We start from the raw sequence: 18,651 nt of genomic DNA, 5'->3' as shown, positions 1-18,651 counted from the left end.
TTTTATTGTCAGTGTCTTGACTGACAATGTTATTACTTAAAGAAAACCCATTTTTAATATCAAATCAGAAAATTTCCCATTTGCTTCTGGGATAAATAAAACCTCCCCAATCTACACAGAATGCATTTGTTTTAGTCACTTAAAAAATCCACAGCATGAGTAAATTAACATGCCAAAAGAAGTAAGTAACACTATTTCTTCTTAGAAGTCCGAAGTTAATATTAGTCCTGTGTCAGGTCCGTGTGTTCAGTTTACATTTAGTCATAGTCCATATTCTATTTTTGTACAACTATTAAGTCAGCCTCAAAACCATCAAGCACCAACTGAGGGTCTTCTAGATAGAAATTAATTTCTTTATAAGTAATTTCTCTTGACTAATTTCCCCACAGAGTTCAATAAAAATTTAATAAAGAGGAACAACTGATAAAGGGATCCATGTACTGTATGAATCTTCCTCCTAGCAGTGTTGTGGTTTAAGGCTGATATGGTACCTCAGACACTTTTTGATTTGCACTAATTTAGCTACCAATCAACTTCAAATCACAGCAATAATTATGAAGAGAAAGAAGTTTAGACGGGGGAGTTCATTCCAGTACTATGATGAAAGTAATTGCTCAATTGACTGAAAAAAATGGTTTTAAGGTTCTGTGATGTATATTAGCCCTTAATAATTATAACATTAATGTGCAAAAAATGGAAGATATTCTACTTTGGTATTCAGAATATTTCTTTTTCAAACCTGTTTGAGTTCAAATCTATTTATATGGTAAGAGCATCACAGTACAAAACTGTACTGCTAAGCAAATGTTTGGAAGGACAAAGTATAGTTGCCCTTTTAGAACTCTTTAGCAGTACTGCTGAAAAAACAAACACACACACACACACACACACACACACACACACACACCACTAGACATGTTCTTTGACCTTGACAAACAAAGATTGTTTATAGGTCTCTAACACTGTCCACGAGAGATGTCTAAAACTGAAAAACAGGCCTGGTTTTGGCCACCAGAGATATGTAATGGCGTTATTGGACACATGCACCACTTTCTCTCTGTGGCACCTACATACTGAAGGTTGTTGTGTCAAAACAATGGCCTCCTTTAGAGTGTAATAAAGCTGGCTCGGCCTCTTATTTGTGCAACAAGATTCTATTCCTGGAACAATGCATTAGACCGTGATTATCATTTGTCAGCCAAAAGGAACAGAATTCCCTTTCAATCACTCAGAGGTCAGGTAGCAAGTCATTTTGTTGAAGTAGAGGTGAATATATACGTGAGCCTCTGTGTGTGTGGTGAACTCAGGACCTGCTTGATTGCCCAATTGCAAGAGACATTTATGGCAGGGTAAAACCTTGTGTAAACGTCATTTGCACCAGTTATTAGGAAGGTGTGGCAGATAGCTTGGAGCTGCAGTACAGCAGGGGTTCTGCCAAGCAAACGATTGATCATGGTAAGGTTAGAAGGCGGAGTAGATGGGTTGTCAGAACCCTGAAGATATTCAGGTCCTCATTACTGGGGGTCACAGTATCCATGACCTGCACGTTCAGCTGTGTCGCTTGAGTGCTCATGCACTAACAGCCAGGCTGCACTGTAAGCAGAGCCCATTCTCTGTCCCCGTGAATTCTGTTGGTCCCAAAAACTGTCCTTGATTGCCAGTGGGTTACAATTAAACTGGATTCCAAGTCCAGATTTAAAGTGATCACCATCAGAAATAAAAATTATAGCGTAATATACAAGGATTGCAGAGCACAAAGTCAGTCTGCAAATCTTTCTTAAAAATAATTGTGGATTGCTTTAAAATCAGTGCAGTATTTGTTGTCAAAGAAAACTTGTTAACATGCTTGGGTGTCACTGCACAGTGGGGAATTTTTCTTACCACCATCTCCCAAGGTTGCCTTTTAAAAAAACAAACAATTTCAGCTAGTGGTGAAAGAGCTACAAAGTTGCTTAGCACTTATAAATTATATTCATATATATATTGTACCTTTGTACAAAGCCTTCACAAGGTGAGATCAAGGATGAGGTTTGAGGATGCAGATTCATTTTATTAGCTGAAGAGTAGGGCAGTACTTAATAGTAAATTTTCTATTCTCGGTGGGAATTCACGACTTTGCTCGTTGCAGCAGTTAGTAGACAGTTTAATGTAAGAACTCTGTGTTTGCCTTCTGAACCATAATTAACTTCCAAATTCATCGTATTCGTTGCAGAAAAATGCCTTGTCTTCCATAGCAGTTGCTTATAGTGTAAATAGAGAAATCAAAATGACTGTTTTGAGAGCCCCCTGTGTGTAGTGCGTGCCTTCAGAGGCTACAGGACTTCAGGAACAGAGATGAATGGACACAGAAGCGAGTGCAGCCGAGTGAATCCGAAAATCCTGCTGACCGACCTGTATGTGTTTTCTCCACGGGGACAGAAAGAAGCGTGACTGTGAAGGGAGAGACGTAACAACTCCCTACCTTCCACAGCTCCTTCTGTGGGGGGGAGACTGTGCGCAGACTTGTGCTTACTAATTAACTTGCCAGAGAAGAACATTCACACAAAAGAGAAGAAGTCTCATTTCTTATTGTCTCGGGGTTTTTTTTCCTCACATGTATGCAGCGACACTGAGCACTTAAAGCTGACGTTAACCCGTTAGCGGCGAGACGCAGGAGCTGCCACGAATAGATCCAGTATCCACGACCCCGGTCGGCTGACCGGGATAGGACCTCGTGTTCCTCTCGCTCTGGACTCGTATCTTCTCCCCCCCCCCTCCTTCTCTTCTTTTACTCCTTGGGCTGGTTCTAACTCCCGTTTTGTGGCTGTTAATTACATGAAGTGGATTGTTGTGCTCGCTACAAACTCAAACCGGGACTAAACGTTGTGGTAGAGAGACGGAGAGAAATGCCAACGGCGGTGACAAAGAGGAGATTCAGTAAGTGCACGTTATCTCTGTCTAAATGTCCCCCATTGAACTTGAGACGCGGCTTTTAGCGGTGCCGTTAAGTTGCATAACTTGCGGATTTTTTTATTGTTACGAATTTGTTTGTTAAAAGTGGAAACACTTAGAAAAAATGACATTAAAGGTGCACAACGTGAACTGCTGTCGTTCCGTCTGGGGAAAAAATGGGGCTCCGACTAACCTCAGACAGCCACGCACACAGTTTGTTGCTGTTTTATACATGCTAACTCTAAATGTATAGCTAACAGCAACTTTTATTTCAGTGCCGAATGAGAGCGACTAATATGTGGTCCGCTTGAGAGACGGTCCAAGAAATATCCTGCCTCTTAGTTCATAAAGCAAGCTATCCACTCAGATGTAGGTAAAAGGGAAAAGATGAGGTGGAATATTAATCTCATTTTTTCCTTTTCTTTTTTTTGTAAGCGCAAACCTGCGCATTTCATAGATTGCATGCACTTTTCAGTGAGCAGGAGTCTTCGCAGGACCGAAATCTTTAACCATGCTGAAAATCTGTCGACAATTACTAATGAAAGAATAAACGGGGGGAGCAGTGGTGGTTTTTGGGGTGCGAGCCCATCGTCACCCTGTTTTTCTTTCTTCTTTCTTCTTTCTTTCCTTTTTTTTCGCAGGGTGTGTAATTGTGATGCGGTGATTTTGATCCCATTTTGATCATTACATTAAAGAACGATTTGCCCGGAGGTCCTAGCTGTCTCCAGACCTGGCTTTTTCACTTCGTGCGAGCGTGCATGAGTGCGCGGGCACGTCGGTGAGTCCTCACCCCCCCCCCCCCTCTGGCATATGAAATCTTTGCTCTGTCTTTATTTATCATTATCAGACAGGTCGGTGAGTCCTTGTATGCCCATCAGTTGCAGAGGCTCCTGTCATGTGTGTCTCATCCCTCACACTTGCTGCAGCACTGGCTGCAGAGGAAGGTTTCATGTCAAGAAACTGCTCCTTGCAGCTCTGGCAAGAAAAAGAATAGATTTCATCACCAGCCCTTCATGAGAGACTTTAATTGTGGAGCAATTTTTATGACAGCGTTTACAATTTGCAGGTGCGCCACATCATCTGATAACCTAGAGGCCAGTTCAGATCGTGAACAGATGTGAATTGGTTTTTCACTGGGTGGATATACAGAAAGATTCCTCAGCATTGCATCAATCCCTTGCCCTGTTGGGTTTATTTAAAGAAAGGATTGGAAGCAATTTTGCAGGGTTGGTTATATGCTGAAGTGGGCTCATGGCCGTGCTTTATCAATACACGAATCCGTTTAAAGCTGTCACAGACACAATGAGGAGAGCTAACCATGAGCCACACTGTAACAGGATGATACAGGGTGAGTTAGTTTCTTGGAATTGCATCAGAGGCTCTCTGCAACCAAATCCTGGGCCCTGCTGCATGTTTGGGTTTCTAACTGCCAGCTAAAAAAAAAGTGACACGGTGTATTTCTATTCCACATTTGTAGTGAGCTGTCCTATAGATGGTGTGTGGCTTATGCATATAGATTATTTTACCAGCAAACATACGGATTTGTCAAACTTGGATGTCATTGCTTTCCCAAAGTAGGTGATTCTGATGGTGCTTCTGTTTGGCTCCATGTTTCTGAATTATTCTGGTGGACAGACATGTTATCAATTAAGCGTGTGTTGACAGAGCTGGAGCGTTAATATTTTCTTCAAATTGCTTTGGATGGATTGTAAGGAAGTTTTTTGTGAGCTGTGAAAGCTATTGCAGAATGAATCTATATCTTTTTAATGCTTTCAGTGAAGTGTGTTTGTATTTTTGACCATGGTATATGTTTGTTTGAATGCTGACACATTCCCACAAGCCATTAGGCTTAATTTAAACCCCCCCCCCCCCCCCCAAAAAAAAAAAACAAAAAAAAAACAAAAAAAAAAAAACTTCAAGAAAAGACGTGACTTATTTGACTGTGATTGCCGCAGGATTATAGTCTGGCCCACGATTGCTTGCTTGTTTTGTTTTGGATTTTCTGTGTGTGTGTGTTTGAGGAGCCTGTGCAGGAAAATATCCTAGGCCCTTAGGAGGTGACGTCATTGTGCACACTGAAATGAAGTAGTTCTTATTACGGAGGTCAATCAGCTCTTTGCTAATTCCTTTGCTGATTAAAATTCATTGTTTTATTCTGCAGTTTTCAGAGCAGATATTAAACAGATCAAAAAACCTCAGCTAAGAAAACTGCTTTGGTTAAGATACTTTTGGTCAGCTTGAACTGCACTGTAGACAAAGATGTGTTCTGCAGTGTTTCCCACAGAATTAGACTGGGTTTGAGGTATGTAAAGGATAAGAGATCATTACTTTGCTGGTTCTCCTCCAGTCATTCTCACATCATTTGAACTGACTTCATCCTAATTGTCTGGAACTGCAGGTAGAAACAATGACTTCTGTCCTGCTCTCCAGCGTCAGCAAGTTCAGCGTAGCAGCACTAACAGGTGTTTCCCACCTGCTGCAGGTTCTACTTCAGAATGACCGTTTAGCTTCAGAGCAGAACAAGAGCTACAGTTGGCAGATGCAGTCAGAGATGGTGGAAGGTTTTTTTTTTTTTTTTTTTTTTTTTTTTTTTTCCCTTTCTTCCCCCCCTTCTCACCATCTCTTCTCCCCTTTGGTTTTCTTTCTCTCCCTCTCTTTCTTTCATTCTTTCTCCCTGTCCTATCCCCCAGTCATGTCTGTCCCGTTTGTAGCAACCGAAAATAAAATAAATTCATAATTATAATAAAGGTCAATCAAATGGACCAATATGGCAAGGCCATGATGATCCACTTGGTAAAATAAATCCGCTTGGCATCTTTCTTGGCCTTAAGACAACAATTCTGATGGCTAAAGATCCAAACGGGACACAAAAAAAAAAAAAAGATAGAGATGGTGGAAGGTTGCTGAATGACATTGAGGACCACCACAACAGCGATCTCTCAGAGGGAAAACATTAGACAGGAAGGGCCAGGGCTAAATGGCTAGTAGCAACTGAGCTTTCAAAATAAGAGTATCTATAAATAAATGAATAAAAATTTTATTTACAAAATATTGCAATACTTGGACAGTCATTAATATACCTGCACAGCTTGCCTAAGTGTGTGTTTTTAGATACACTTTAGTAAGCCATTTTAAACCCAAATTCTGAGAACAGGATTTGTGACATCGAATCGAGTTTGGAAGATAATCCTTGTCCACTGGGAAATATACAGTGTTGTCCAGAAACTTGAAGCTTGCATTGCTGATGAGAATGGGCTTTTGTGATGAGGGGGACATCTTGCATTCAGTGGTAGCGATGCACCGATCGATGTGCTGGTAATCTGAATCGGCTGGCTTGCTGCTGATTTAAGCTGACACTCACTTTCTTTTCTAGCAAGGGAATTTAGGTTTATACTGCAGAGGAAGTTTTGGTGCCCACCCAAGGAGGTTTCATCCAGGTCTGAAGAAAAATCCACTTTCCTTTTAAAGATTGGAATACCTAGGATGTCACTTCCTCGGGTGGGATACTCAGGTATTTGTATTAATCGAAAACAAGCAAATAAACAACACAAAACAGGAAAATGCAAAGATTTAAGTTGAAAAAGATAAGGGAGTGATTGGATTTACCCCCTCCTCCACACACCCACACACACACACACACACACACACACACACACACAAAGCCAGGAAAAAAACAAAAAATTTGATTTTACAAATAAATCACATCAAATAAAAGTTATTTTATTAAAGCATGGCATTTCTATACATCTAAAGCAGGCCTGTAGGCAATCATTATTAACATAATAGTTTCAGGTTTTTGGTATTCCTTTAAATGGTGGAAAGATGTCACAATTAATTTAGCAAGGACACACACACACACACAAAATAAAAGTAACGATACTCTAACCTGCTTTTAAAATATTTGAGTGAAAAATGAGGTTTTTCACTGAGGATTTACTTTCCTTTTCATGTTGTTGATTTGTTGTGTTTGTTGGCCTCAGTACATCTTTGGCCTTTGTGGTGATTTGTGTATTCTTGTGTAGGGTATTTCCTAGCAGGCCTGGTTTGGGGCTAGTAGCCAGAGCATCTGCCTCAGCTCCCTCATATGCCGGTACTCCCTGGCAGGGGCTGGGCTGAATGGCACTGTTAAGGAGCTCCAGCTCCTCTGTGGCCACACACTGAAAAACCACTCGGCACAGCCCTCTCCCCGCCGATGCTTTCTCATGCTTTCAGTATGGGTAAAATCTTGGTAATTTCAGGGCCCTGAAGTTCTAATGAGAGGTTTTGCCCATAGTGCGTTGGTCTGTGGTGGGCGGGATCAGCATTTCTCAGGTTTATAGGGGATTATAACTGTTCTGAGATGCCTCACTGGCCCACTGTCAGGGCGTTGGCACAGAAAAACCAAAACTTTTTTTTTTTTTGTAACCACTCAAACTGGTTCAAACTGGTTGTGATGTGTTTCTGGCATAGAATTTGTTTGTCTGTAAGCTAAAGTTTACAATCAGAGCTGCAAATCAGGCCAGTAACTGTAGGTATAAGGGTTCAGATTCACATGCACATATGAGGTGTGCTGATTTTTCCGCCTTGGGGATCAGGATATGTTGCCGTTGCATCTATGGGGATGCTGCAAGCAGCAGCTATTGTCCTTTTTAGCATCCCATCCCCACATAGAGACAGGGTGCTCTTAGTAGCACGCATGGTGGATTTTTAACAATGCCTGTTCCTTAACGTCAGCAGCATAGAGGCAAAGAATGATTTACTACTCTGTCTGCAAGGGTAATGTAGGAGCAATTTGACTGCTGATTGAAACCAGGTCTACCATTTCAGAGTCCACTGGTGGCATTATAAACCATTTACACCAATGTTTTACAGGGCACCTCTGCATTTGGAAAAGTGGAAACAGACACAGGGGCTAAAAATGGCCTGCTCTACCATGTGCCCCCCTTTTTTTTTTTTTATCCATTCCTTGTGTGGTTTGTTGTTTTTTACTTCAAACTATGTGAGTGCTACTGAGTGAAGTAGTGAATACAGATGACATTGAAAGGTCATATGTTAGGTTAATCAGTTCTGTCTGTTTTCATTTAGGCAGTCGGAGATATAGGGGGTCCATCTGCTTTTGATTAGGCAGCCTTTTCCCTAAGTGGTAAAGCTTTTCTCTCCAGCTGCTGAGAGTGAATTAGAGCCATGGTCCAATTTGTTTGTGGAGACCTATGGACATGTATGCACCTTGACTTGCACTTGTGTATACATAAAACATCGCTATTACTTAAATGGACCAAGCAGCGTCGATTGAGTTTTTACTTTGAAGCACAAATTGTGACTTGTGTCACTGAAGAGCAAGAAAAAGCAAGTTTTCAGAGAAAAGTTCCAAGACTAATGAGTGAAGAATGCTGGAATTTGATGGCTCAGCCTTGAGGATATCAGTGATCTGTTATTGCCTCTATTTATGACAAGAACTCAAGAAAAGCTGCAGTAATTTCACAAACCTGTCAGCTGAGGCCAGTGACTCTGGTGGAGTAGGGCTTTATTGGTTGCTTTATAAGTTGGGTTAGTGTTGCTGTATCTCACTTGTATTGTTTAAAAATATTTAATAAAAGCTGGATATTTTAACATTTGTTAAAGCAAAGATGCAAACATCAGTGAAAACAGTTGGCATTTGCTGCATTATAATTAAATACTGTCTTTAAAAGGGTTTTTGATGCAACTTTTGAAGAACTTTTGAAGATTTAAAATCCCGAGAGCCCAGAACATCACCACCTCTTTTTTTTTTTCCTCTTAACAAATTTTCTGACGTGAGAAACGGAAACTCTGGACAACTGTGGAACATCATACACACAATGTGCAGTTAGCTGCCCATTGGTATGCACAACAAAGTCTACAGTGAGATGTAGAAACTGTTGCTATTCATCTGCTGTCCCTGTGATCTCAGACAGTCCCAGATGGCTCTGCATTCTCAAAAGGCCATCTAATTAAAACCCGTAACCACCAAAACACACAGAAGTGGGGTGTCTTGAGTTTAGTAACTGTTTTATTTTTTTTTAAACGTCCTATGTCAGCATTCCTGCTATTTTGTATATTTTCTTTTCAATTAAGCAAAAAAGAAAGATCAGGATCATGTGATTTGTTCTTAATGATGGCATTGTGTTTATTTTTGCCTTTATTAAGAGGAATGTGATTCTTAAGTAGAGAATTATCAACAATAATGAGTTTGGGGCCTACTGATGACGAAGCTGCTGATGGCCTTGAAAAAAATGTACAGTACAATGTCGTAAGTACTTATACAATAAGTTAAGTTACGATAATATATCCATGGAAAAGTGGCTTAGAAATTACTATCTGAAATACACTGAATATCACTGCCTCTGTGTTCTCAAAAGAAAAAAATAATATCTGCTTTTCTGATTGCTAAATTATAGCGTATAACATCCTGTTGTAGCAACACGTTGTATAATGTAGCATAACTCAGTGCGGCATGTACCAGTGCTCTGGTACATGTGATAAATCAGGCTATTGACCATGCAATTTACTCAGTATCTGTTCAACAGCAGTGATATGGTTGTTCATCTGAAGCGATGTCTTGTGGTTTGGCACTACGTGAGAATGTTTTTGTTGCATTGTATGTGGCGGCTTTTGTTTTTGTATCATCCCACTGAGAAACCTCTTGCAGAGACTAAACTCCATTGTTACACTTTGTGCTCTCGAATACCGTAGTTTTATGCCTTCATAAAGATGGTATCATAGTAAATTGAAAATGGAAACATGAGACTCATCCTCAGGCAGACCTTATTTTTGCAGTGTTGAAAACATATGAAATTGTAATGCCACTGTAATGCATCAAATCCAACTGTGAATTTTATGAATTATGAATTAGAGTCCAAATAGCTTCATGTCCTCTACACTTGCCGCTCGTGGGTTATTACTTCTTTCGAAGGAGACGTTAACATCAGTTTTGTGGATGCTCAGGCTCGGGCCTTGCCACTGTAGACGGTATTATCCCATCCTGTATACTGGTAAACGTACCGGGGCGTTGACAGGAACATGCAACGCACGTCTAAGGCCTCAGTGCCTTGGCCGTTCATCTGCCCAGTCAGCAGAAGTCTGCAGATGACGCACTCTTTCATTTTAGACAAATGCTGGATGGGGACAAATGGATGGAGCAGCGGTTCAGCGGCTGGTGTCATTCGTTGCGCTTGTCATTGACTACCTATTCTTTTCAGCTTCTCATCTAATTAGGGCACACTGACTCACATAGTCTCACAAACACACAGATTGGTACCTGAATTGATGCAGAACATTACATGAAGGTCAAACAGTCAGCTGTCTTATCAAGCTGATTTAAATGTCACATACATAGATTAAGCACTGAGTGCAGTTCACAATGAGCTAGTTTTTCACCCTAAACACGGTTTGACTTCTCGATTTTCAGAAATATTGCCTTACACTAACACTGGGTAAATTATCCTTAGAAAAATAGGGAACATGCCCATCTTTCATTTAGTGCTTTACTGTTCTCCATTGACATGTTGCAGCATAGTTACCTAAGTGATAATGGGAAACATTTGACAGTCATAATGCAATTTTCCAGTTATGTTAAGAATCATGACTTTGCAAGTTTTATCTCGCATGCGTTCTTTCTTTAGAAGGATGTTAGTACACTCCAGCTTTCTTTTTTTCCCCAAAAGCTCCTTTGCTCAAGGGAATAACTGTCCAGCCCATTACCAGCTTTGGTGAGAATATGGTTATACGAGGACATGGATTCTGGGCGCTCTTTAAGGTGCAAAAATCTTCCGAAAAAGAATAAGAAATCAGTATGACGAGAGGACACTCGTCAAATTCCTTTTAGCGTACAGACTCTGTAAAAGCAGTTGAAGTCTCACAGTTGGTTTGGTTTTTAGAGGCTTGGCAATATGGAAATTGTGTCAAGACAAGACAAACATTTTTTTCACACGTAAACAAAAACTGAGTAACTGACCTTGAGATGGTTGTGGCAAGTGAATTGTGACACATGAGCCCTCGTTGGCACTAACTGGTCATGCTAAAACACAACAGTTAATGGAAGAAAAGTGCATGCCTTGCACTCAGTCTGCCCCGCTGATATGGCAGATGGATAGGATTTTAGGGAGTGGGGGTGGGGCTCTTTGGCAGTGAGGGACAGAGATGACAGCTCTTCGTCTGTGGAGGGCTACCAAGGGCCTTGGCTCTGAGCACCTATTGTGTCCCCCTGACAGAGCCTTGATGCCATCAACAGCCATTAGTGTTGACAGCATGTCATCGTGTCACACTGCAGCTCACGGTGAAGCAGTGAATAACTAAGAGCAGCAAATAAAAATGGCACACTGAGAAATAAACTGGATTTTGTAATGTGAGTCTGAAGATTTTTGTCTCCTACGTTTTGCAGGAAGGCTTGTCAGAGTTTATAAAAGCTGAACAGACCCAACACTTCATTTGAAATAGAAATATCCACTTCAAATAAATCACAAAGAATACAAAAACAATCAAGCTACAACAAAAAGACTAAATTATGTGCTGTCTAAATCTCATCTTGACTTTTGGCCTTTCCTTCGAGTGAGACAGTTGGGACAGCTAGTGTTGTGACACAAGTGAAGACAAGTGACTCCAATAAAGCCATGTAATGAAATAATTCAGTAAATGAATTAAGGACTGAGCAATGCTTAAACGAGGACTTTTCCCACGGCTAGTCGTGCATTGCACAACCCCCCCCAAAAAACCTAATAATATGAGGCTGTCAATAATGTGCCATCAGGTCTCTAACTTGTGAAATACTGAAATGTGTAAAGTATTTTATATATTCAGAGTATAAAGGATAGCATCTATGTCTTTAGGGTCTCTGGCGTTAAACAGGTGATAACAATCACAAACATATGTGAATGTTTATTCTTTTTTTTTTTTTTTAATATACTTTTATGATAGTTTGATTCCTTTAGGACAGCGGTCCCTAACCTTTTTTGCGCCACGGACCGGTTTATGCCCGACAATATTTTCACGGACCGGCCTTTAAGGTGTCGCGGATAAATACAACAAAATAAAACTAGTACCGGTACCGAAAAAAAGAAGATTTATTCATAACACACGTGAAAAGACCCAGGAAAACCGAGTTAACAATAAAAACGATAACAAAAAACACTGAAAACCGATAAAAACCCTGAAAACCATACATTTTACACCTGAGCCTCAACTCTCGCGGCCCGGTACCAAACGACTCACGGACCGGTACCGGTCCGAGGCCCGGGGGTTGGGGACCGCTGCTTTAGAATGTTATTCGAGTAAGATAAGATGGCCACAACAATCACAACAGGGGGACGAACCTGCAAAATTTTGTACATTTAGGCCTCACGTACACGGGTATTTTTGAAAACAGAGATTTTCCGTTTTTCTTTTTAAAAAAAATCCGGTCCACACACGCAGATTTAAAAAAATATCTCTGTCCATATGTAAATGCAAAAAACGAAGTCAAACGCTGTTAAGAACGCGCCAAATCCTATCCGCGTAGAAATGTTGGCCAATCAGAAGTCTAGAAGCCGGAGAGGGAAAGAGTAAGCAAAACCTTAGAAGTCTTAGTTTTCAGTTATCCAAAATGCCATTGACATGTGAATGAAAGGCCCAAACACATAGAAAAAGCTGCATTTTCAAAAATACTCATGTACGTGTGGAGGTAGTTTTACACTAAACAACAAAATCTGCTGTAAAGCCAATGTGGAAATGCAAAAAAAAAAAAAAAAAAAAAAGTTCCTTCAGTGGCCACTTGAAGCTGGCTCTGAAAGCATCAATCGTAAAGTACTCACCAAAGACTCTTGTGTTAAAATGCCCAACTCTACATAGCATAGGGTTTTTTGTGGGGGGGGGTTATGTTTTGGTCTGAAAAACCTTTTTGGTTTCCCCCCCTTCAGATATCACTTTACAAGTCACTCAACTGTAGTCTGTGTTGTTGGTTCTTGTGGAGCATTTCGATGGACCAATATTTGTAATACTTTTGCTGTGTGGTACAGACTGTCCTAGAAGTGTGCTCCAGTTTTAATGAAGGAAATTCTAGTATTTTATCAGTCTGTAACTTAGCACTAACTCCAAAATATTAACTTGGCAGTGTCCAAAATGGTCATGAACATTAGGCTTCAAAATGCCTAGTCCAGAGCAAATGGGACGCATTCCCATCGACCTTAACATTAGTAGTAAATAACCATATGCTTTTCTTTATTGTAAGTCCACCTTCTCTGATATTATTTAAAAAAAAAAAAAAAAACTTTAAATTTTTAAATTGCATTTTAAAAATTGCCAACAGATAAAGCTGTAGTGTCTTACTTAGTGATACTTTCTTTGAGGGATTTATTTTAGTGTTTCACTCCCATCTCTCTGCAGTGAAGTAAAAGTAAGAGGGAATGGAGAAGCGCTGAGACTTTTGAACTTGCTTTTAATGGAATATCTTTGCAGTGACCAACATGATAAGTTGTTTCCTGGACCCCATTTATATATAAATATGGGCTATGATAATATAAATGGCCCCGTGTGTAGGTGCACATAACCAACATTCATCAGACTCACAATAAGTACATTTCAAGGTTACACACTGCAGTGCACAGCTGAAATCCTGTCGAATTTTCCTAACTGTAGTCAGAAAGTAATGGAATATCACAGCATGAGGTTACAGAGTGGTTTAGGTGGTGGAGGGAGGGGAACTCATTTGGCTCTGTTGGTACTAAATGGAATTTATTGTAGATTTAATGTCTATGGACATTGGATAAAAGACTGCTTTCCATTTCAACAAGGTCTAAAGGTTATTTTCCATTACCGCACATTCATGGGTGTGGTAGATCTTCCAAATAAATAAATATTTATTTACTCATTTTTTTATGTTTCTTTTTATAGTGGCAAATACACAAGTATAAAATGCAAAATACAGTATATCATAGTATTAAAGCTGGAGCTAATTTTCAGCTTTTATTGCTAGATAGATTTTTGCTTTAACTTAGAACTGTATTTAATATCGTACACAACATATACGCTATTATACAAGACAAACTACAAAAATATTTTAAAAAAACCAAACTGTTCCCTAGAGGGATGTAAAGTCCCTGATCACTGATGACTGCGTGCACTGGATCAACAAATGTGACTTTATTTTCAATCTTAGTTTTAATTCTTGGAAATTTTGGATTCTTGCAAGAATAAAATAGTAAACCCTTACAAGAAGAAGGCTAAGGCATTCTTAGTCTTCATAGATACACCTGAGAAGTGAGCTAGTTTGCATTTAATGATTTAATGATGGCATTAAAACTTGGCAATTTCTTTGAACCTGACTTTAATGAGATATTGCCAGCTGCAAATTTAAAAAAGTGTTATAAAATAATAGTGTAGTCAAATTGTTTATTTAAGCTAATCCACAATCTTTTTGGAAACAATTCTTTTACTACTACAAAAATGATTTTGATTAAATTAACTTGAACAAATTTGTCTTAGAGCAAGTTGCAAAGTTTCCCTCTGGAAAAAGTGACGTATACATAAACAGTATATGTCTATTTCACAGGAATAGATATATCTTAGTCCACATTTACATGTTCTGTGTTTTTCCCTTTTTTTTTTTTTTCTTTTAAATGTCTCTTGATGATTAGCAGCCTAGAAAAAAGTTTTATGTTTTCATGTCAACGCTGCAAGAGTTTCTGAACATATTTGACCTGGAAGGAGTTTTCCCAAAGGTCTATGACCTAAAACTGCATTTGCATGTGGATGACAGACATAGAACAAGCAGTGTTTTGGGGGAAAAAAAAAATACCTGTGTGCTGTTGAACAAGACCTTTGTTAGACATCCCTTTTAGGCTTATATTAGTAAGTTATATTATGCCAGTGCCAAGAAACAACTACAGCAGAGTACACCTTTCACTTTCACAACTTTCAAAATCCAATATCCTGTTATTGTGGCATCACTCAGTCGATGGTGTTTCATTGTAATAACAGAGAAAAACATACAGATTCACTGATGGTAATAGTTATGGACAATTAGGATGTTTGTCTTACTTTTACTGTTGACTATCTTACCTATTATCATTATTTGTTTTATTTTTTTGGTATTCTGTAGTACTGTATTCCTATCCTGCATACTAATTTGCGGTGGAGGGTCTGTTCTTTCTTTTAACCTGGTTTTAGTCAGCTCTGAGTCATTATGATTTATAGCTTTTTGGATTTTTTTTTAGTCATAGCTCAAACATTTTACTTTACTGACACCCTTTGTTTGTGCCTACCAGGAAGAGTCAAGAGGACCCTATGGACTCAGCAAGGTGAGATCCATGTTACAGCTCCACTAAAAGGGCAATGATTCATGAGGCTAGCTCTACTGTCCCTGGGGCTGGGAGGAATAGCTGGCATTATCTTCTGCAAATGGGTTTGAAAATGCTCTTGGCCAGGTTGACCAAGGCTGATTTATAGCTCAAGATGTGCTGAATGGCTTGGCTCTCATTCCCAGCATAAGTATGAGCCCCTACTACCACCGCATGCCTAAACATGCACACAGAAATGCAAGTATACTTACACCTCGTCCAGTTCACTGCGTTCAATCTGCAGTTGTGAAGTTTTCAGCAGACGAAAAGAAACAGAAGTAAATTTATGACATCAGAGCAGAATAAGTAGTCTGTAGTTCTTAATGTCAGCCCAAGAATAAGCAGTTTTCCACCTTTATCTTTCTTTGTCAAAGCGTATATACAGATACGAACCTTATCCTTGAGTTGAAGTTGGAACCACTGTCAAAGAAATAGAAATTGCCTCCGAAAAAAATTATTCCTTTTTATCTTGAATCGAAGATAGAGCTCCTCTTTCAGAAATAGTGTGAAACAGTGCAGTTAAGCTTCTCTGGACAGCTTAGTCTTAAGAATTTTCTTTGAGTGTTTCCCATCCTAATAAGTTGTATTTCCATGTCTGATCTTTGGATCCTCTTGGCAGCTCTGAATTTGTTCCAGCCAGGTAATATTGCATACAGTACTTGAGATAAGACGGCATAATCTGAAAATGTTTGGAAAAGCTTGAGTCCCTTGAAATGGTGCCCATTTATTTAAAGCCTTCAATTGTCACAAAGCAATTAATGTGGCAAACAACATCACCGTGCCTCTCGGAAGGGCTCAGGATTCTCTAGTCCCTATTAAGTCAGGCACTCCCCTCTCTGATTCCCATGCTGTTTCCTATGTAACATATAGAAATGGTCTCATGCTTCACACGCAAAGGGGCATTAGTCATATTGTCAGGTAAAGAAGGACTGCGTATGAACAGGCGGATTGTAATTGAAGGTCATAACGACATCAAACATGTCCTTTCTTGTGATTGCATTTAGCCTTTTCTTATAGAATTGTAGGGACCGGCAGAACCAGAAATATTACAAATAAGGTTACACAAACTAGATATGACTTAGTTTGTGAAACGTCTAAAATGCAAACTGACAGTGAATGTTTTAGCCAACATCACCTGCTTGTAGCGTTGCAGCAAACCCCTTTTAGAAGATTCCTAGCTCTGTCTCACCATTCTTACGTAAGATCCAAAGGAAGGCAAAATGTGAGCTCAAATCTTGTCTCTCAGATGAGCCTCTGGAATTCAGTGGAGGATCAGCAGCAGTAACTCTGGATTTTAATGAGCGACATTTAAAGTCTCTCTGTGTTAGAAGTCTCCACATGATGTTCGTCCAAGCTATTATGTATCTTCTCCTGCACCCCCAGCCCCTCATCAGAAAACCAGCTTTTCCAAGCAGGTTGTTAAAGTTTGTAAATGGTGTACTTACAAGTGGATTATTTAAAAGGTCCCCGTGTCAGACAGATCTTTATCTGGCGGCTTGGCAGCTTGACTCTGGCTCACTTGGCTTCCTGTGTCTGCATGTTGATTAGCTTGTTTTTCTCCCCTTCCCTGGCTTCGGTGTGTAGGTTTCTGAGCTAGCTCGTGTCGTGTAATATAGGCCAAGCTAGGGAACTTTTTAACTTATTTTCCAGTAGAAATATATTTTTAAGAAAACATCATCAACTGATAAGATAAGACTACGTTATTATATTAAAACGAGTTCATTTTTTATGTAAAAGGAAACTAAAGACATGCGAAGCCACCAACTGTAGTTCTAGCTACCTGGTGATGCTGAATGTTGAGAATGCTCGTTTGGGCCCATTGAGCTAAGCCCCCTGACTCGGAACAATAAAACTGTGATTAAATACTACCCTTAGATAGAAAGAGAGAGTTCAGTGTATCTTGACTGTGTGAAGATCGTTAGCGTTACAACAGACCATTGAGAGCCCCATTAAAGCACTGAAGCTTATGAGTGGCTGGCCTCAAGTGTAAAATAAATGACAGTGGATGAAGGAAGTTGAGCGCTTGACATCAAATTTTGTCATGTTTGTTTGTTCAACACTTGTTTGATGAAATACTCTTAAAGTAAATTCTCTCTATACAAGCATTTTTTTTCTCAGTTCTTATTATTTTAGTGTTGATTTTCTTCTTTAACCTGAAAGTGTGTCTGTTGGGAAAACGGACACTAATTTGCCTTTTCGGCACAGACCAGTAGAGTCCATTTTCTACACATCTGATACGTTTTTGTTTTTTTGTTTTTTTTTAAAATATGTAGTTGTCAGGCAGGCTATCATTTCAGACAAATAAGTATTCTGACCACTTTCTAACTCTTTGATTAGCTTACTGTTGTTGGGCCCCATCACTGAGAGTGGTGCTTTCGGATAGGCAAAGGTAATGTTTAGCTGAAAAGTGCATTTTTCCCATGGATATCACTCTGCTATGTCTTCACTGAGTATTTTCAAAGTAAATGGGAAAGTAGATTGACAGTGCTGTTTGTGATTGCTTTTCATGTATGAAGCTCTGAAGTGAGAGGCAAGCGTCATTGCCCACCCATACAAAGCTTACGAGATGGGGTTTGAAGTGAAAAGCATGAGACATGCTGCGAGTCTGACCCAATGAAAATAAAGAAAAGCTGTTAAAGTTTTTGTTATCTTTTCTTCTCAACGATTGAGAAAATCATAAATGTTTGATTTAAGAAAGCCCGATGCAATATTTCAACAGTCTTTACAACCTTTTTTTCCCAATATTTTATTCTTGCCTTTTCACAGAGCGTAGTTACTAGCATGACACCATGCCTTAAATCTTTGTTCTAAAAATGATCAAAAATGAGGCTAAGGCAAGTACTGAATAACAAGACATTCACTATTATGAAGCTTCATAACCCAGAAAAAAGGTATTTCTCACATTTGCTTGTTTCAGGTCTTATCTACGCTTTTGTACCTGCACAAAGCTGAGCCACTTTGATCTAATCTGAAAGTAATGTTCAGGCATACTTTATCTGCTGAGGTACCACAACCAAACAAACAAACATCAAAGTAGAAAGTTGGGAAATGAGTAAGATTATTTTAATTGAAAAAATAATTGGAGTTCTAAATTACTCTTTCAGGAGAAAACCTTTGCATGATATTGATAGAAAGCAGCAAATATGGTAGCCACAGTTTGGTCAAAGTTATCATAATTAGGTTCTCTGAAATGACGCACAACTTTTAGAATTGTTTTGACTTATATTTTGGACAGTGTCACATTGTTGGTAAGGTTATTTATTTTTTTTTGCATCATGTAAAATAAAATGAATCCACATGTTAGTGCTGCCATTTTCACTGGTCAAAGTGATAATGTTCTTTACAGCTAGAGATGGAAATTTTTAATGAACCATATTAGCCCATGTTAGTCCTTGTGCCTGTTACTTTATTATCC

The 18,651-nt window shown here is 39.3% G+C and overlaps 1 protein-coding gene across 17 annotated transcripts in view; it reads left to right on the top strand.

Moving 5' to 3' along the window:
• The first annotated feature begins 2,324 nt into the window (after window positions 1–2,324).
• LOC146367908 (receptor-type tyrosine-protein phosphatase F) overlaps window positions 2,325–18,651 on the top strand; it is a 163,479-nt gene continuing 147,152 nt past the window's right edge. For 8 of the 17 annotated variants that reach the window (XM_084911457.1, XM_084911462.1, XM_084911454.1 and 5 more), the window contains exon 1: window positions 2,326–2,916. The gene's annotated coding sequence lies outside the window, so the exon portion shown is untranslated. Of the gene's footprint in view, window positions 2,917–3,572; window positions 3,710–18,651 lie in introns of all 17 variants that reach the window. The other 9 variants (XM_084911465.1, XM_084911460.1, XM_084911466.1 and 6 more) reach the window with 4 other exon arrangements.

This window comes from Perissodus microlepis, chromosome 18, assembly GCF_051167445.1.
Source record: "Perissodus microlepis isolate ML-2025 ecotype Zambia chromosome 18, ASM5116744v1, whole genome shotgun sequence".
Taxonomy (NCBI): Eukaryota; Metazoa; Chordata; class Actinopteri; order Cichliformes; family Cichlidae; genus Perissodus; species Perissodus microlepis.
Note: the sequence above shows the minus strand (reverse complement) of the source record. Positions and strands in the feature narration are given on the sequence as shown.